Source organism: Falco cherrug, chromosome 15 (genome assembly GCF_023634085.1).
Source record: "Falco cherrug isolate bFalChe1 chromosome 15, bFalChe1.pri, whole genome shotgun sequence".
In the NCBI taxonomy this organism is placed as follows: Eukaryota; Metazoa; Chordata; class Aves; order Falconiformes; family Falconidae; genus Falco; species Falco cherrug.
Genome location: NC_073711.1, coordinates 11,772,911 through 11,789,917, shown reverse-complemented (window position 1 = coordinate 11,789,917; position 17,007 = coordinate 11,772,911).

Sequence of the window (17,007 nt, the reverse complement as noted above, 5' to 3'; positions counted from 1 at the left end):
GAAGACCTCAGGGTAATAAATATTCACAACTGGAATCAGCTGGGTATGTTCTGTAAAAGATTTAGAGGTTTTCTGTTTGAAAAGTGCTGATTCCCCTAAACTATATCTTTGCTGATCCTAAACATTGAATAGATGCAGAATGGAAGATCTGGTCAAAATGAGAGATGAAGGCAGACATACACAAGATGAGACAGAAAACCACCTACCTCAGGATAGGCAGGCACCAGGCACTTGAAATACTTAGAATCCATCATATAGTAGGCTCAGATTTTAATTACTGCTTAAAATGAATAGCTTGAACCTGTACTTTTAATGTGCTAGATGAATGCCATAATGTCTGAGCTCTGAGGTTTGTAGTTATTCTTTATCTCCTCCATTAGAGACGAGAAATCTATCTTCAACATGCATTAAGTTGCTAGCAGAGTGGAAACTCGTAGGCAGCTGCAGTTCACTTTGCAGGTACAAAAACATTGGCAGGTATGAAAGAGGAAGTCAGACCACACTGAGATCTGCAGAGATGTTTGACCTCGCTAATAAATACACTGAATCATGTAGACGTGAACACTGTCACCGCTGCAGAACCAATTTACAACCAGTGTGACTCTAAAGCTGGAGTTATTGCAGGACTAGAAGGACCAAAATTTATAATGTGTGTGACCTGCTCATCCCCAGACTTGGTGGTCTGTTTTCAGCATAGATAGCATAGTTCCTTCTATGACAAGAAGTTTCCAAAACATCTTCATCTGAAAGATTAAGCTTTTCTGTAACTCAATCACCAGCAGGGGAAGTCTGTCAATTCATAAAAGGTGTTACTTCTAAACTCTAGATTATATGGCTTTTAAGGTGACTGAATCTATTCATTATTGATTACAAAGTGTCTTCCTCTATAAGTACTCAAATAGTTACACTTTAGTAGTGTTTCTCAGGTAATAAATGAAATGGACATTTCTCCAATTGCTTTTTTGCAGCAGGTAAAATCATTAATCACGGGCAGTACTCTCACACTGCAGCATGCCTGGGGATAATAAACACTCATTAGAAAACAGCAGTAACAGACCATTCTTTTCTGAGCTGTGTGGTGCTATGTAATGAAAATGTTAGTCAGCAGAGGCTATTTTACCCCATTGAATTTCTTTTCTATTTGAGAAGTGAATTTAATGGTCACGAAAAGTGCTCAGAAGATACCTCTATGAACTCACATGCTCTGTCATTCCACGGTAGTGCTATAGCAAGGATTTTTATCACTTCTGGCCTGGCAGACCAACTTCATAAGCAGATTTTTGGTGCAGCTGCCGCACCTCGTCTGCCCTGAGAAAAAGACAAAGGAATATTATAAGAGGAGAGGGGACTTCTGTTGATTTGGAATAGACTACAATCTTTCAAATTACTCAATAAGCAGAAGGGAAGCTGAAAGGAAATAGCTGTGATTTTAACTTCTATCATTTACTTTATCTTTGGAGTCATGGGTTCAACTCAGCACTCCAGAGTGATACTGTTGCTTCCAAGTAATTTTTCCATGTAGTGCTGCAATTCTTCCTCTATAAAATAGAAGAAATGCCATTTCCTTACTTCAAAAAGACTGAGAGAGTAGCTATATCAGCAAAACACTACATCAATTTGAGTCTGAAGAGCAGTGTATTTATTCTGTTACGAAAACTATTTTCCCCAAATTTATTCCATTTAATCCCAAACTTTGTTTCTTAGCTTTTATTATTTTTGTTTACACAAAATTGAATGTAGGACCCCATCAAATTAATGCTACTGGTATATATGCTGTTATTTAGCTCAACGCATATGAGAAGAAAAATTCTTAAAACAAATGTTGACACATTTTTTTTCACACTCAGGCATCCAGAAGGCATGGCCAATGACACTGGTGGCACCTTAAATTGCAACAACTTAGTTTCTTGTTAGTTTCTTTCCTCTGTTTATTTTTAAAAACCAAAAAGCTACAAGGGAAAGGCTTCACATATAAATACCCTTTGTACTGCCTGCTAAGTGATTTTCTCATTATCCTTTCAGTAAAGGTCTCTCCTGCTATTGTCTTTTGAATGGTTCACTGCAGACAGATTTTAATACTTCAAACAATTTCCTCTCCTTCTTTGTTTCTTTTAGAGGGCAGAGTTTTCTCTCTTTTCAGAAAAATAATAATACTTCTTTGTCAACATATCAAGTTGCCTTTAAAGGCCAGAGCTTTGATGAAAGTTGGTGAATTCTTTTTGCAGTAGGAGTAAGTGTAGCTAAGAGAATTTCAACAGTCTCCTGGTTTCAGCTGGGATAAAGTTAATTTTCTTCTCAGGAGCTGGTGCAGCGCTGCGTTTCAGATGTGGTGTCAGAACAACATTGATAGCACACTGATGGTTTTGGTTGTTGCTAAGTAATATTTATACTAAGTCAAGGACTTTTCTGTTTCTCAGGCCCTGCCAGCGAGAGGGCTGGAGGGGCACGGGATTCTGGGAGGGGACACAGCCAGGACAGCTGACCCAACCTGTCCACACAGATATTCTATACCGTATGAGGTCATGCTCAGTATATAAAGCTGGGGGAAGAAGAAGGAAGAGGGGGACGTTTGGAGTGATGGTGTTTGTCTTCCCAAGTAACTGTTACGCATGCTGGAGCCCTGCTCTCCTGGGGATGGCTGAACACCTGCCTGCCCATGGGAGGTGGTGAATGGATTCCTTGGTTTGCTTTGCTTGCTTGCAGGGCTTTTGCTTTACTTGTTAAGCTGTCTTTATCTCAGCCCATGAGTTTTCTCACTTTTCTGATTATCTCCCAGATCCCAATGCAGGGGTGAGTGAGTGAGTGGCTGTGTGGGGCTTAGTTGCTGGCTGGGGTTAAACCACAACAAACTGGGGGGTGGGAGAAGACGACATAAGCATGAAATATTAAAATATGGAAATGAAATTATAAACTTTTTGTGTGGTATTCATAGGTTAACAATAGCTAATTCCCTAAGTAAACTTTGTTAACAAAAATTGGATCTGGATGCCAGTTTAGGTGCTAGGAAAACAGATGCTTCCAATTTTATCATTTGCCACTTAAACTTGGAGGCACTGGACATTGCCAGGCACCTCTGTTTAATATATGCCTATGGCTTCAGTGTGGGACATGCCCCATCCTAGAACTGTGACCACAACAGCGGTCAGCGGTCCCAAAGGACATACAGCTGCCACAATACAGGCCATCGTGGCAGTCAGCTGTAGGTGTCCCTGGTGCAGAGGCAGAACTGAAGACCTACACACTTTACGCAACACATGGAAAGATTTATGTAACTTAGGCAGGTGTCCCTAACACTCAGTAGCCTTTCTGGGGATGCACCTTATTTAACTGATGGGGTACCCTAAGGACAGGGGCCAATGAAAACCTCTTGTGAATCAAGCAAGGCTGAACATCTCTGGTGTGTAAGCACTGTGAAATGAAAGTAGAAGCCTGACCATCAATTTTTTTAGGTCAGGGAATAGTCTCAGAAACTTGATAAGTACTTATCTTTTTCTCAAATATTTAAGAGCATGAATTTGCTCATGAAACCATTTGTGTCTATAATTTTTTACCTATAAATCCTGAACCCTCAAAACTGTAGGTTAAAAGCTTGTTTATAGAAATTTCTTTTTGCAGATTCACCTTTTTGTAGCTTTACTGGCATAAATCAAGTGAACTATTCATAATTGCAAGCAGATTTTTTTCAAACAAATCATATTAATGATACTTTTGTTAGGAAATCATAAAAGCCTAGGACTAAATGACTGTTTTTGGTGTCTTTACTTTGAAAATTGACTAGAAAAATACTTTAGTGTTCTATGATTTGCTTTCTATTTCATCTAATAACTTTTAACATGCTTGCTTAGAAAATAGAAAACATAAATCATACACTATCAAGACTGCGTTGCAGACAGAAGTAATAACTTCTAAAAACTTACATTTCACTATAAATGTATTTCTGATGAGAATTATTATACCCTTCCACCAAAAGTTTATGTTCCATTTTCTCCCACTTCTGCTATTTTCTCTTGGCATTTCTTTTTTCACCCAGGAACAAAATAAAATGCAAATTAAACATATAATAGCAAGTAAACTTTTGCTCCCAACTCCTTGTTCACTTAGCTATGGTGCAGAATATTAGCAAATTTCTTTCTGTGCCTAGATTTATCAAGCCAAGTTGTATTCATTAGAACTTTATTTTTGGGAGGTTTTATTTTCCTGTAAAAAAAATATCTGTCTCTGATGAAGAAACCTCCAGTACAGCACTACATTTGGATTGTTTTAGGATTTAAAATGTGGACTACAGGCAGATTTCAGCTGATATCAATCTTTTTTAGAGCCACAGAATTGACAGGTTAGGTTATTTCAACCAGGTACCAGACAAAGAATGTTTTGAATGGGGAAAAGAAAGCTGAATTGTTGCCAACATATGATTTTGTATGTATAAGCTATTTGTCTAGGAAGACTGTGCATCTTAACCCATTAGTTTAAAAGATTTAGATAAGTTTTAAACCTAAAGTTTAAAAGACTCTATTAAAGAATCCATAAAATTTGCTCAGAAAGTAAAGGTGTATAGCAAATACATGGTCAAGTTCAACAGCGTCAGCTTTTAAATCCCTGCCTGCTACTAAGCATCTTTAAGAAGGTGCTGGCAGCTCCTGGCTTCAGCACCAGCATTTTTTTCTCATGGGGTGTGAAGAAAGCTGGGGGGCCCCATACGTAAATGCCATGGGATGAAGCTGTGTGTGCAGTGACACAGGCACAATCTCCAAGACAAAATTCATCCTCTTTTCATCCTCTTGGTGCCTGCCAGTGTGGAGCTGACACCATTTGCTAGTGAAGGAGACTGCTCTCTGCAGGAGAACATTTTTCCAGGGCCCTGAGTGCACCAAGGAGCCTTGATTGGAGGAACAGGCTCACCTGGGGCCACCGCCCACACACTCTCTGCTCTTTAGGAGCTACACTTAAGCTGTGGCCATGGCTCCTACATCTTTCATGAGCTGTGTAGTAGCTAGCACTGTGTCCTGCTATCCTGGCTTGATGAATGGGATTCCAGAATTTGCCTTGGACTTGCTTTGTTACCTGGTCTTGTCTGAAATTGCTGGGTGGCCACCAGCACGTTACTCTCAGCAGCCTAGCCCTGCTTGGATACTATGGCGCTTCACCCTGGTAGGTAAGATTGCTGCTCCTGTTGTGCTGTAGTCAACCTTAGCTCTTGGTCTGCCTAACCTTGTGGAGTAGCCCTGGTTCTGCTGCCTGTCAGCTGCTTTCAAATTGCATTTCCAGTGGGAGGAAGACAACCTCTTGCATCCCTTGCTGAGCATAAAGTGTTATCTTCTCCGAACTGCAAAGTGCATACCAGGTGCGAGTGGGCCTGTCTCACTTCTAAGAGCGTACTGGGTGAGCCTAGTTACTGATTTTCCTCTTAAGGAATGAATTTTGCATTTGCTAAACAATTCAGGGGATGCTTTGCTGCTATGTTTCAGGTTGTTGGATAGTTTACATTTAGAAAGTACAGGCTGCTCTGTTGACCCTTTGTTCCTGTTTGTTTGTTTGGTATAAAACTACATAGATAGTTTTCATCCACCCATCTGAGTTGGAAGAATGAATCTTTTAGGGGAGCGAGCATAGGGTAGCTCCAAATTCTAATTGCCAGGATAGAGGTGAAAAGAAGGGTTTATGTGTAAATATAATGAAGTCAGAAGGGACTAAATGAGGAATGCAGATCATCTCTCTAAATGAGAGATGCAGAGTAAAACCTATAACTGCAGTCTAGAGCTAACTGTGAAGACAAGGCTGGGAAGCAGTAGAAAAGTGTTGCTGAAGTGGAAGCATTTATGTGAAAAACAACGGTATGTTATCATAAAGAGTCATTGGACAATTGGTTATTGAAATATAATTCCTGAAGTCAGAAAGAGAGACCCAGGCCGTGCCCTCTTAGAGCTCGCCTGGTAGCTGTCATACAAACTTACGCTATTTTTCTTTATTTTCACTAACTCAGAATCTTACACTGAGTTCGTATTAGCCCTGCTTCAAAAGAAAAGGTGAACAGTTTCATCTGTCTTAATCCATTGAATGTCGCATATCTAGGAAAACAGGAAATAGGAGCTTGAAGAAGAGCAAGAAAACATCATAAATGGGTCTTCTGATTATAGATAGGCCTAGATATAACAGTCTTTAGAAGGAACCACACACTTGCTAAGCTTTTAACTTGTGTCTACAAGTTATGAGCCCCAGGTTCTCATGGAAAACTCAAGGAACTTTAGCATTGTGTAGATTCTGGCACATAGATGTTAAACCTGCCATGTCACTTTCGGAAACTGGACTGATAATCATTCACCTTTGTTGTTACTCTGGAAAACCTGTGGCCTTTAGATAACCCAAAGACTTTTAATGCACACTTACATATTAAACTGCCTTGATTTAGATATTTTATTTCCATGTCTTGATTGTGAAGTGGTTACATTTAATGAGTTATCGACCACTAGAGAAAAATGCAAATGTATCCAAATCCGGCATCAATTACAAGTAAACCTATGGTTGTTTCTTTCTTTCTTGGAGGATGATAGGGACAGTAGAGGAAATGATAACAGACAGTTGCAAGACTACATGATAGGAGGCATTTTCCCTGTTAAGTCTTGGCTTAGAAAATGTTGCTATTCATAAAACTGCTGACTTTCAGTAGGAGCTAGAATTGGCAGTGACTGATCTTCAGATTGCTTTCGTTATGGGACTTCCACCTACAAAGAACATTGTGTTTAGTTCCATTTTTTACCTTTTTGCTAAGGAGGGTCACTTATAATGATAGCTCATGAATGATGGCCAAAAGCCTGTGAAGCTAAGACAGCTTGATCCTCAGAATAGTTTGAGCTTAGGGCACACCAAATGCTGGCGCTATGTAAACTTTCCTATGCAACTTTTTTAGTCTTTTTAAATGTCTTGCTTAATCTTTCTTCTCCGGCATTAAATCTCTCTGTCAGGAGCTCTCCCGTACCATAGGGACGTAACTACAACTGAAGATTAGTTAGCTCGGGAAGAAAAGACATTGATTATCTGGATAAATATTTACCATGCATATTTTAAGGGTGATAATCTTTGCTGTGTGTGTTAGATTCTGAACTGGCTGAAATTACTGTATTAGCATGGCAGTAAATGGATCTTTTTCATTTGTTCCTGTTGATGTTCAGTTTCTTAGTATGTATTACAAAGAATTAAGATAACAATATTTTTGCAGTGTATGTGTGGGGTTTTTTTTAATGTCTACTGTGAGATAAGTGTATTTCTATTCTGTTACATAGAATGACAGTTGTTTAAAAAGTTTTTTGACATTGGTTTGTATTCATTGCCATTGGAAGCATAAATTAGAGAAGTGATTCATTTATATACCCTTTTCTACAAACTGTGACATTGAAAGAGAAGCTTTACAGCTTCATCTTGATTCCATTTGTAAGATGTAAGCCTGAAATGCTGCCTTTGTTAGACAGGAATCTGTATCCAAACAATGCTGTTGATATTGTGTGGAAAGGTAATTAAAAACTCTCAGTCTTAAGTTTGCTAGTGTTTTGTTTAGTGATTATAGAATTACCTCTTTTTCTATTTTAAGATGACAGGTTTAATTACATAGTTTTCATGATTATGAAGTTACTTGTGAATGTTCAAAATCCACTATATTCTGGATTTTAAAATTTGGTTTGTCAATACTTATGACACTATGATTTTGTTAGGAGAATTGCAAGAGGCAAAATGAGTATTGCAGGATAGGGTTAACTGGCATCAATAGTATTATTCTACTGCAGTTACAGAAAAGCACATTGTCTTGACAAGAGTAACTTTCACAGGAATGTGTCCCATGGGCAGGGACATCTCCCACTAGCCCAGGTTGCTCAAATCCCTGTCCAACCTGCCCTTGAACAGGGGATGGGGCATCCAGAACTCCAACAGATCCGTGTCCTTTTGTTGGGTGCTCCAGAGCCGAACTCAGTGCTCCAGGTAGGGTCTCATGAGAGTAGAGGGAGACAATCGCCTCCCTCTACCTCCTGCTCACACTTATTTTGGTGCAGCCCAGTTCCATTTTTTGCCTTCTTGCCAAAGAGGGTCATTTATGATGATAGCTCATGAATGATGGATGAAATAGCCTGTGAAGCTAAGACAGCTTGATCCTCAGAGTAGTTTGAGCTTAGGGCACACCAAACACTAACGTTATGTAAACTTTCCTATGCAACTTTTTTAGTCTTTTTAGTGTGTGTGTGGTTTTTTTTTTTTTTTTTTTTTTTCCTTCAGCACATACTCATGGTGCTAGGAAAGCCACCATTCCTATCTTGTTGGGGTTTTTTAATAACTGTACAAATGATAAATTATCTTACAATTGTTTATGTATTAATAAAGTTCTTTTGGCAGGTTTCATAGTATTTCATTGAATTTTGAAATGGTTATTTGAAATCCAGTTTTGTGAAATCTTCCAAGTCCATATATTTTATCAAAGTAAACTTATCTGTAGAAGATTAGAGAGAGTTTAATATAAATAATTGTGTTAGTATCTATCTGAGTTAATTTCCCAGAGGATTTATCAAGAAGAGTAGATCAGACTAAAATTAATTATGAAGTCTTCTATAACTTATTTAGAAAAGCCTCTGTTTATTTGCAAATAACAATTGGGGTACTATCAATAAGAGAACAACCTGAAGTCATTGAAAAAACTAATTAAAAAATTGTTTACATTTATTGAAACAGCAGTTCAGATCAAAATTACCTTCCCAAGTGATAATTCATTGTCAAGCTTTTTTCCTTCATATGCTCGCTAATGCATGCAATGAATGATTCAAGCTAATTCTGGCTGCTTTTGAAATTCATCAGTAGCTGTAACCAGGGTAACCTGTAATTCTAATCTTAGTTCACTATAAAGTCTTATGCTGTTTTTATCAGATGTTATGGTGAACTCTTCATTTTTACATCAGACACTCATTAAATCAATGAATTCTCTGTCCAAAGAACTATTAGTTTTCTGCAACATACAGTGGTGCTGTCTCTAGAGTGTAATTGCTGGAGCTTTTGACTTGTGTCTGTTGTTTCTAGTTAGTTTTTCATTACATGCAAGCAATGTTTTCCAATATATTACTTTGGTAAAAGCTGACTGAAAAAAATACCTTTTTATTCTGTTGTCTCAGTATGTGGAAGTGAATGCCAGAGGTTGTTCTATTACATTCTATTCTGGAAACTGAGGCATAGTAACTGATAAATTTAGAAATGCAAATAATCTTCCCATGCTCTTTGTTCCTGCTGTTACTCTGAGGCATGGATGTAATTCCTGGTGTCAGTTCAGTTAGGAAATGGATTTTGCATATCAGGAGTATCATGTCTTTGCGTGGGTCCATACTGGGTGCACAGAACCCTATGAGGTTGATAGGAATAAATGTCTCATGGACATGGATGCAATTATATAGTGGGGAAGCAGAAGTGTTAGCGTGCATAGATAGGGTTAGTGTCTCATAAGTACATTATACGTAGCTGAATGATTGTGTGTTAAGATTGTATCAGATGTAAATTATTTATCTCCTAGCAAGCCAGAACACAGAGAAACTATAAAAGTGTCTCCTTCCTATAATGACTTGCTCTTTTGGGAAAGTAGCAGTCTTCCATCTTTTGTCCCTTAGTGGGGAGACTTGCTCATGAGCATCTTGATAATTGGATGGATGTCGGTATGATTTAAGACGGAAAGAATATTTTTTTTTTCACAGTATGGATGATTACCTTCCGTTTTCAATATTTATTTTTAGCTAAAGGAAAAAAGCAGTTGTGATTATCCAAAGTTGTTATATTGCTAGCACATAATGGATATGCTACATAGAATACAGTTATTTTCTTTCTAACTGCATATTGCACTTCCTGCAGTGTCAGTTATATTGAATGATAAAGTTACATTCGGTTTGGGATTTTGTCATTTTTATTAAAATTGGCAGCCTCAAGAAAAAGAACAACCAAAATTCTATCAGCACCAATGGAACCTGCACTGATCCCTACTGCGTGTTATTTGGGTCCTCCTCTGGTGTATCACGTGTCTTGCTGAGCAGACTCTGTGTAAACTCATGCTTGTGAAATCCCCTAAATATCAAGAGGGATGTCTCCTGCCAGGACTACTAATTTAATTCTATGTAATACACAGCTGAACAGAACAGGAAGAGAAATTGTTACTCTAACATTTACATAGAATACATACTGCATTATAAGCTTTTCTCCATATTTCTAATCAGTTGTTTTGGTTTCTTTTAATTCATACTAAATGACTTTTTTTCTCTTTATTTTCCTTTAAGACAATAGCTCAAACAATTTCTCTTCACCTGTAGCCTAAATTATGTGCTATTTAGTGTACATAAGACTTGCAAAACCAGTTTTAATTCTATGCATTTAAAAGCTTTGACTGTTGGTAGTGCTGTATAGTGCTGTAGAAGTGGAGAATGCAGCCCATTGTGGACTAATGTGTAAGACTGGGATAACCAAATTTTTCACTTTCATAAGTTCAAGGTCTAGAAATTCCAGTTGTGACTTTTCTAGGAGGGCTGAGATGCTGATTCAAAGTCAGCCTTATTTTGCTGGCATACAATACAAACTGTGGAGACCCATACTCAGCCAAGTCACCCCTCTGTAGGGAGGAATAATGGCCCCACTTCTTAGGTGGTGATTGCTTAATCTCTTTCTCAGGTGATAAACTGCCATACTGTTCACAAATACCTGAATCCCTTCCTGCAGTAGAATCCATTTACTTTTGTGCAAATAGTCTGTTTTTATTCTAGACCACACACAGATCTGAGTGACATCAGAGTAAGAATGCAGTAACCCCAATTAATTTCAGAAGGCTTATTCCAGATTTATTCTACTCAGAGATAAAAATGTGTGTATTTATCTTTGAATTGCATGGCACAGAGTATAATGATGAGCTGCACTGAGCTCCCTTCTCAGCATAAATTAGTTTGGCATAGTCAGTGGGAAAATGTTGACGTACACCAGATTGACAAGATAGATGGTCCTTTATAACTTTAGTTAAGCAAAATATGAATGCTACTGAATCTATTTTGTCTATCATGAATTCTGAAAATAAAATAAACTTCCATCACCATGGGTTTTTCTTTTTTCCTTCTATTTTAATGTGTTAGTGAACACTGAGGGCACTAACATTTGTAGGAAAGAAAAAATAATTTCTAACTGATTGGGCAGTTTGCTGGTGTATTATCTTTTGGTTGCTAGGTGTTGGGTTCTTTCAACAGAAGAGTTCTACATTCCTTTAAAAAAAAAATAAAAAAAATGGGCTGCCCTCAAATATGGATTTTATTGGTCTTCATCTGAAAATTTTTGGCAGAAAAGGTCAGTGGAGAAATCTGGTTCATCCTTCTGTACTCAAATTTATGGGGCAGATTCTTCACCTATGTTCTTAGTCATCACAGTCCCAGCTGATGCAAAGGCAACATGGTCCAGCTATAGTGGAAGCATGCTTATCTCTGAAGTACTGTTGTGGTACACGATGATATACCTTCTGAAATAAAAATAAATTTTCTGGAGAAAATTGTCAGGGTTTAGGTGAGAAGGTGTTCTTTTCCTTTTTCCTGTACATCTGTGCATTCATGTGGCAATTAAAAGGAACATGCGTGCCTCCTTTCTCCATGGTCTTCTCCATGCCCATCTTGTGTCATGGGAATAGATCTGTCACTCAGATTGCAAAGCTTTCCTCATTGCATGGAAAGGATTCATTGTACACACCAGAGACATTATAGTCAAGGTACTCTGTAGTATGTAGTTCCTTCTACTGGATCTTTCCTGTATGGTCCCATCTTCTGACATGTATTAGGTCAGGAAAATATTTTGAGATCAAACAAAAGAAAAAACCCTCTGTTTTCCGTTTATTGAAGGCAAATATCCCGGCCTAACCTACTGTGCTGGGAGTTTTTTATATGAATATTGATGACATTGTGATTTAATCCCTTCCTTTTTATTTATTTATTTATTTTTGCCTAGAATTTTTATTTTCACTTATCTTGTTTTGGATTTCATCATGTTTCATTGCTTGCATTTAGGTTGTGGGATAGGTGTCTGTTCTGTTTTAGGCTTGGCAAAGTACTGCATGAAGTTATGGAGCTACAGAACTGTGTATTGTCTCATTTTAATAATAATATTGCCTTTGGTTGAGATAATTCTACTATTTCAATAAATATGCATTAAATGGAATTGGTGGCTTTTTTTCTGTGGATGCTATTTTATGACCATTGAGTAGTTTTAGGAAAGAAAAAAAAAACTGCAATGCAGTGCAGTAGCCCTCTTCACCTCACTGTTTTATTCTATCAATTTACTTATTTAGTGGTTGGAAATCCAACTGATGGCCAGATACTTCTTCCAAAACCTACTTTGTTCAGGGAAATTTAGGAAAGAATAGCTTTTGACATTTTAATAAAGTGTGCTTTATGCTGCAGTCAGCATGCTTGACTAGAAAACAGCCAGACATGCAAAGAAGATAAGGGACATTTAAAAAACCACAGCTTTAACTTGAATCCAGTAACCAGGAGAACGATGTAGTTCTAAGACCTTATTTTGAAGGTAAAATTGCATTATTGAAAGCTTTTGTAGTTTTCTAGTTCAATCCATAGGGTTCAGTCTGATCTCTCAAAATGATGTTGCCATTACTCTATTATGCCTGAATATCCCAAGTGCTGAAAAAATTTTGAATTATGACCATTGAAGGGGGGAAAATATGACACTCCAGAACACCACCACCCTGTTGCGTTTATTGTAGTCTAACAGTGTTCATTCCTCCAGGTAACTGTTATAGAATCATTTAAGTTGGAGAAGACTGTGAAGATCAAGTCCAACCATTAACCTAGCACTGCCAAGTTCACCACTTTCAGTTGCAGAAGGACATAAGTTTTAAGAACTGGGACATGTTCAACAAATCGGTTTGGCTCTTGGAATATACTCTGGAGCACAAAAATAAAACACAGTTTTAAGACAAACTCAGTGCCTTTGACTAAAGTAAACATAATGCAAAAATAAAGCTCTTAACATCTGTTCTACCAAAAACATATCAACATAAATCAGAACTTCAATTAGGTCTTTCAGTTACGCTGATGACCTGCATAGTCTGAAAAAGATTCATAAGAACGTTGGAAGTTTGCAGTAAAACAAACCCTTCTAATAGGTTTTCAAGCTGGAAATCTTTCTAAGGGGTAGCTGTCAACAACTGTTAATCAACATCTATGTAGGTCACAGGGGTGACCCACACATTTAGGTGTTGAAGTTCAGCACATGTAGGTCCTAAAACTTAAAGGTTGTAAGTCTCATGGGAGGTCAGAGGGAGTCTGCTCAGTTCAGCATTTGTAGGTGTTTTGTAGATCAGCATTTCAAAATGTGGGATGATGTTCAGCAAACTTGATCGTATAGGTTTTGTCTGGTACTGCAGGAAGATGGGAAAAGGGAAGAAATGGTGGCTACTTGGTATCAAAACAAATTGGTCTGATTCTAACAATGATCTAAATATGAGTCTTATCTTTTGGCCTCAATGACCTAGTTCAGCATTTTCTGAAGCTGAATGGACTTGCTGCTGAGGTTTTGGATTTTGCTTGCTTGTTACGAGGAAACCTGAAATTTTCATCCCTAAATGTTTTTAATGCACTTTCTTTGCAAGGAGGGGGGAATTATTGTCAATTTGACCGCCAGTCCTTAAATGCTTTAAGGATGCTTCATGTGCAATGACAGTCAGCTCTAACTTTGGGCTAGCAAGAGCCTTTGCCTAGGTTGGGTACAACAGCAACAAATTTTTTAAGCTTCTGCTTAAAACTGAAACAAAGACTAGACATTCCTTGAGTGTCAGACTAATCCAATTCATCATGCAGAAATTTTTTTTTTAAAATGCTCCACATCTAGTAGCATAATGTGATAATGCTGAGGTTATTTTGCACTTTGCATGTTGGTGAATGGTGTCAGGGTGATCGTATGCTTGCATTAGACTTGTGAGAAAGCCAGCAAAACATGATGAATTAAAGTTGGCAAGAAACTCTTATGTTTGAATGCTCTTGAAACTGCAGATTTTACACATTCCTGTTGATTTTGTGAAGTGTTGGAAAAATACTGCTCGTGAGTTTGGTTTTGGGTTTTTTTTTCTACATTAGTATGTCTGAGCTTAATATGGTACTTTTTTTGAAATGGGTGTTCTGCCACATGGTCTTATTTGGAAGAACAGAAGGTGATGCTTGAGTTACAGGTCTTTCAATCATCTTTCAAATTAATGAGAAAATGTTTCTAATTAAAATCAGTATTTGATTAATTAGTAGTTGACTTACTAGGAAGGAGACAAGAAAGTCAGGAGTGTTGTTAAGATGCATTCAATGCGAATCATGGGAAGAGTGTATCACAGGAAAGAAACTGTCAATGCTTCAAAGGATACTGGTTGTTTTGCTGTAGGATGTCCTCCAGCAGCCTGTTCAAGTTGGTTTGAATGAACTAATAAAGAAAACATCTACAATTTGTAAGTAGTTTGAAGCCAATAAGAACACCCATCCTTGAGCATGAGCACTATGTGCGCTTGCACATAATATCTTGCAAATAGCAGCATACCACACCAAAATACCTGTCAAAGATATGTGTACATCTTCAGACAATCAGTCTGAGTAACAAATAAATCAGTTTAGTTGTATCTCTTGACATAAGATGATATGTGAATCCTTCTAAACCAAGGCAGAGGATGAAAATATATAATTTTTGGAAAAGACACAGAAAAAGAAGTATCATTTAGTTTTAGAACTTCTGTGTCTTGGAGACAGTTATAAATGGGTACAACACTGCTTATTTATTTATTTATATGTCTTACTGTGAAAGTTGTAGCTTTGGAAAGCAAGTACAGTACTCAGAAAAATGAAATTCAGCTTTCATAATTCCTGGGTGGGTTTGGTCCCACAATACATTCATTCTTTTCAGCTCTTCTAGTCCAAATCAGATTTCTAACTCAAAGACAGCTTTGCTTATGTTTTCACAGTAGTATTTTAGCAAAGCCTGCACATACATAGACTGCCTGACGACTTCCCTCTCTTTTGTATGCGTACATATTGCTTCCTGCATCTTGCTGCTTCATGAAAAGAATTGCGTTTACCTGGTTTCTTGATCTGTCAGACAACAGCAGAACCATAGAAAACCTTCCATGTAGTCTATCATTTGCTCATTTATGTGCACCAAAATATCACTGTCTTAATGTTACTAATAACATGAATAACACAAAGTAGTGTTATGGTTTCTATTCCATCTGAAATATCAGTGCAAAATGGCTTCAGTTCTAAGGGAAGCAAATGATTGACTGCTTGGTTCTGGTTATTTAATTTAAAATTTTCAAGTGGAAGTAGCAAAGATTGTTGATGTATTATCCAGAATTCAGAGCAAATCAATATAAGCCTTAATGACCTTCCCCCATTGCTCTTTAGCTTGCATTAGTCACATCTTGGGAGAGCACTGTAACCATCAATCAGGCAAATAAATTATTTTATTTTCATACTGTGAACTTAATGGCAGATCTTGCATAATCTTTCCAAGCTAGTTCTGAAATTCTGCATGAAAAAGACAAGAGGAAAAAGTATCTGAAAGGATGAAAAACTTTAAAAGAGTATACAACCAGTAATTTAGACACAAGATAAACTTTATTCCTGGAAAGAACAAAAATTGGATTTCTAGAATGATCTAGATATGTGACCTTGAATCAGGACACCAGATACAATGAGAAGAGCTGTGCAATAGCAGCCACACAAGAGCAGACTAAGCAGACCTGCTGTCCAGTCTCTGAGATCCCCGTGGGTTACAATATAAAAAATATTTTTTAAAAATCCAAACCTCTGGTCTAACTCATGGTTTGCTAGTGACCTTTCATAAACTCTTTAATGGTATGCTCCTTGCCCACTCCCCACCCCTAACCTGAACTTTATTTCCCATAATCCTGCTCAAGTGATAACCATCAGTGGCAGTCATAATGGATGCACCTGGTTGTGATGGCTGCAACTGGCTAAAAGTGGATTTGGGGGAGGTAGATAATGATACAATAGCTGAGGACTAATTTCAGCAATGTGCCCACCCAGCCACAGTATATCTGGTCAATGTCCAGCTCAAACCAAATGTGGAAGAAACACATACCAGCTGCAGACGTTAACATCAGCCATCGTACTCCATAAATAGTGGGCCCGGGGCTTGTTGAGTTTTGCTGCATAGTGGTGGGCTGCACGTCAGGATCTCCCCTTCGGTGAGGATGTGTCTCAAGGTTACTCCTTGAGGTTGAGAGAATCCTTATTGTGTCAGATACTTGGTAAACAAATTGGGAATAAGTGCGCTGAAACTTTGAAATCTGAGCTAAGTGATATGAAGGATTGATTATGCGTATATAATCTGTATATAAAAGCATATATAAACTGTTGTCTAATTCTGGATGCAGCTGCACATAAAATCCTCTCTGAGAAGGAATTTAGAAAGAAAAAGGGTCCTCCCTGAACTCGTTGAGTCCTCGTGACTCAACAGGAGGATCTCCCTGACAATTTTGTCTGACCCTGTATGCAGTAAATACTTAAGCGTACCTTGCCTTCAAACCTCGTTAAACCACTCTCATGTTTACCATGGAACTTTATTTCACTGTCTTATGTCTATAAAATATATTGTCGCTTGTCTTGCGAATGAAGTGCACCACTCCCTCTGCAACATTCCTCTATACAGAGTAAAGACTCATTTCAATTTGTTCTTATTATACTAATGTATCCATCCTAATGAGGTTTTGTTCTCTTATTTGTTCAGGTTCCTACAATATGTTTGTAAAGCAGCTGAGGACTAAGCTCATAGCCCCCAGAATGTTGGAAATTATTAGAAGGGAGTAGAGAAGAAGCACGACAGCGCTTCTTAGCCACTGTATAAATACTGAATTCATACACTGAATTTTGAGTAACTCGCTGGCAATGAAATGATTAGCAGCAGGTTTAAAATAAATGAAATGCAGAGCTGTTTTACATAGAGTAAATTAAATTAGGG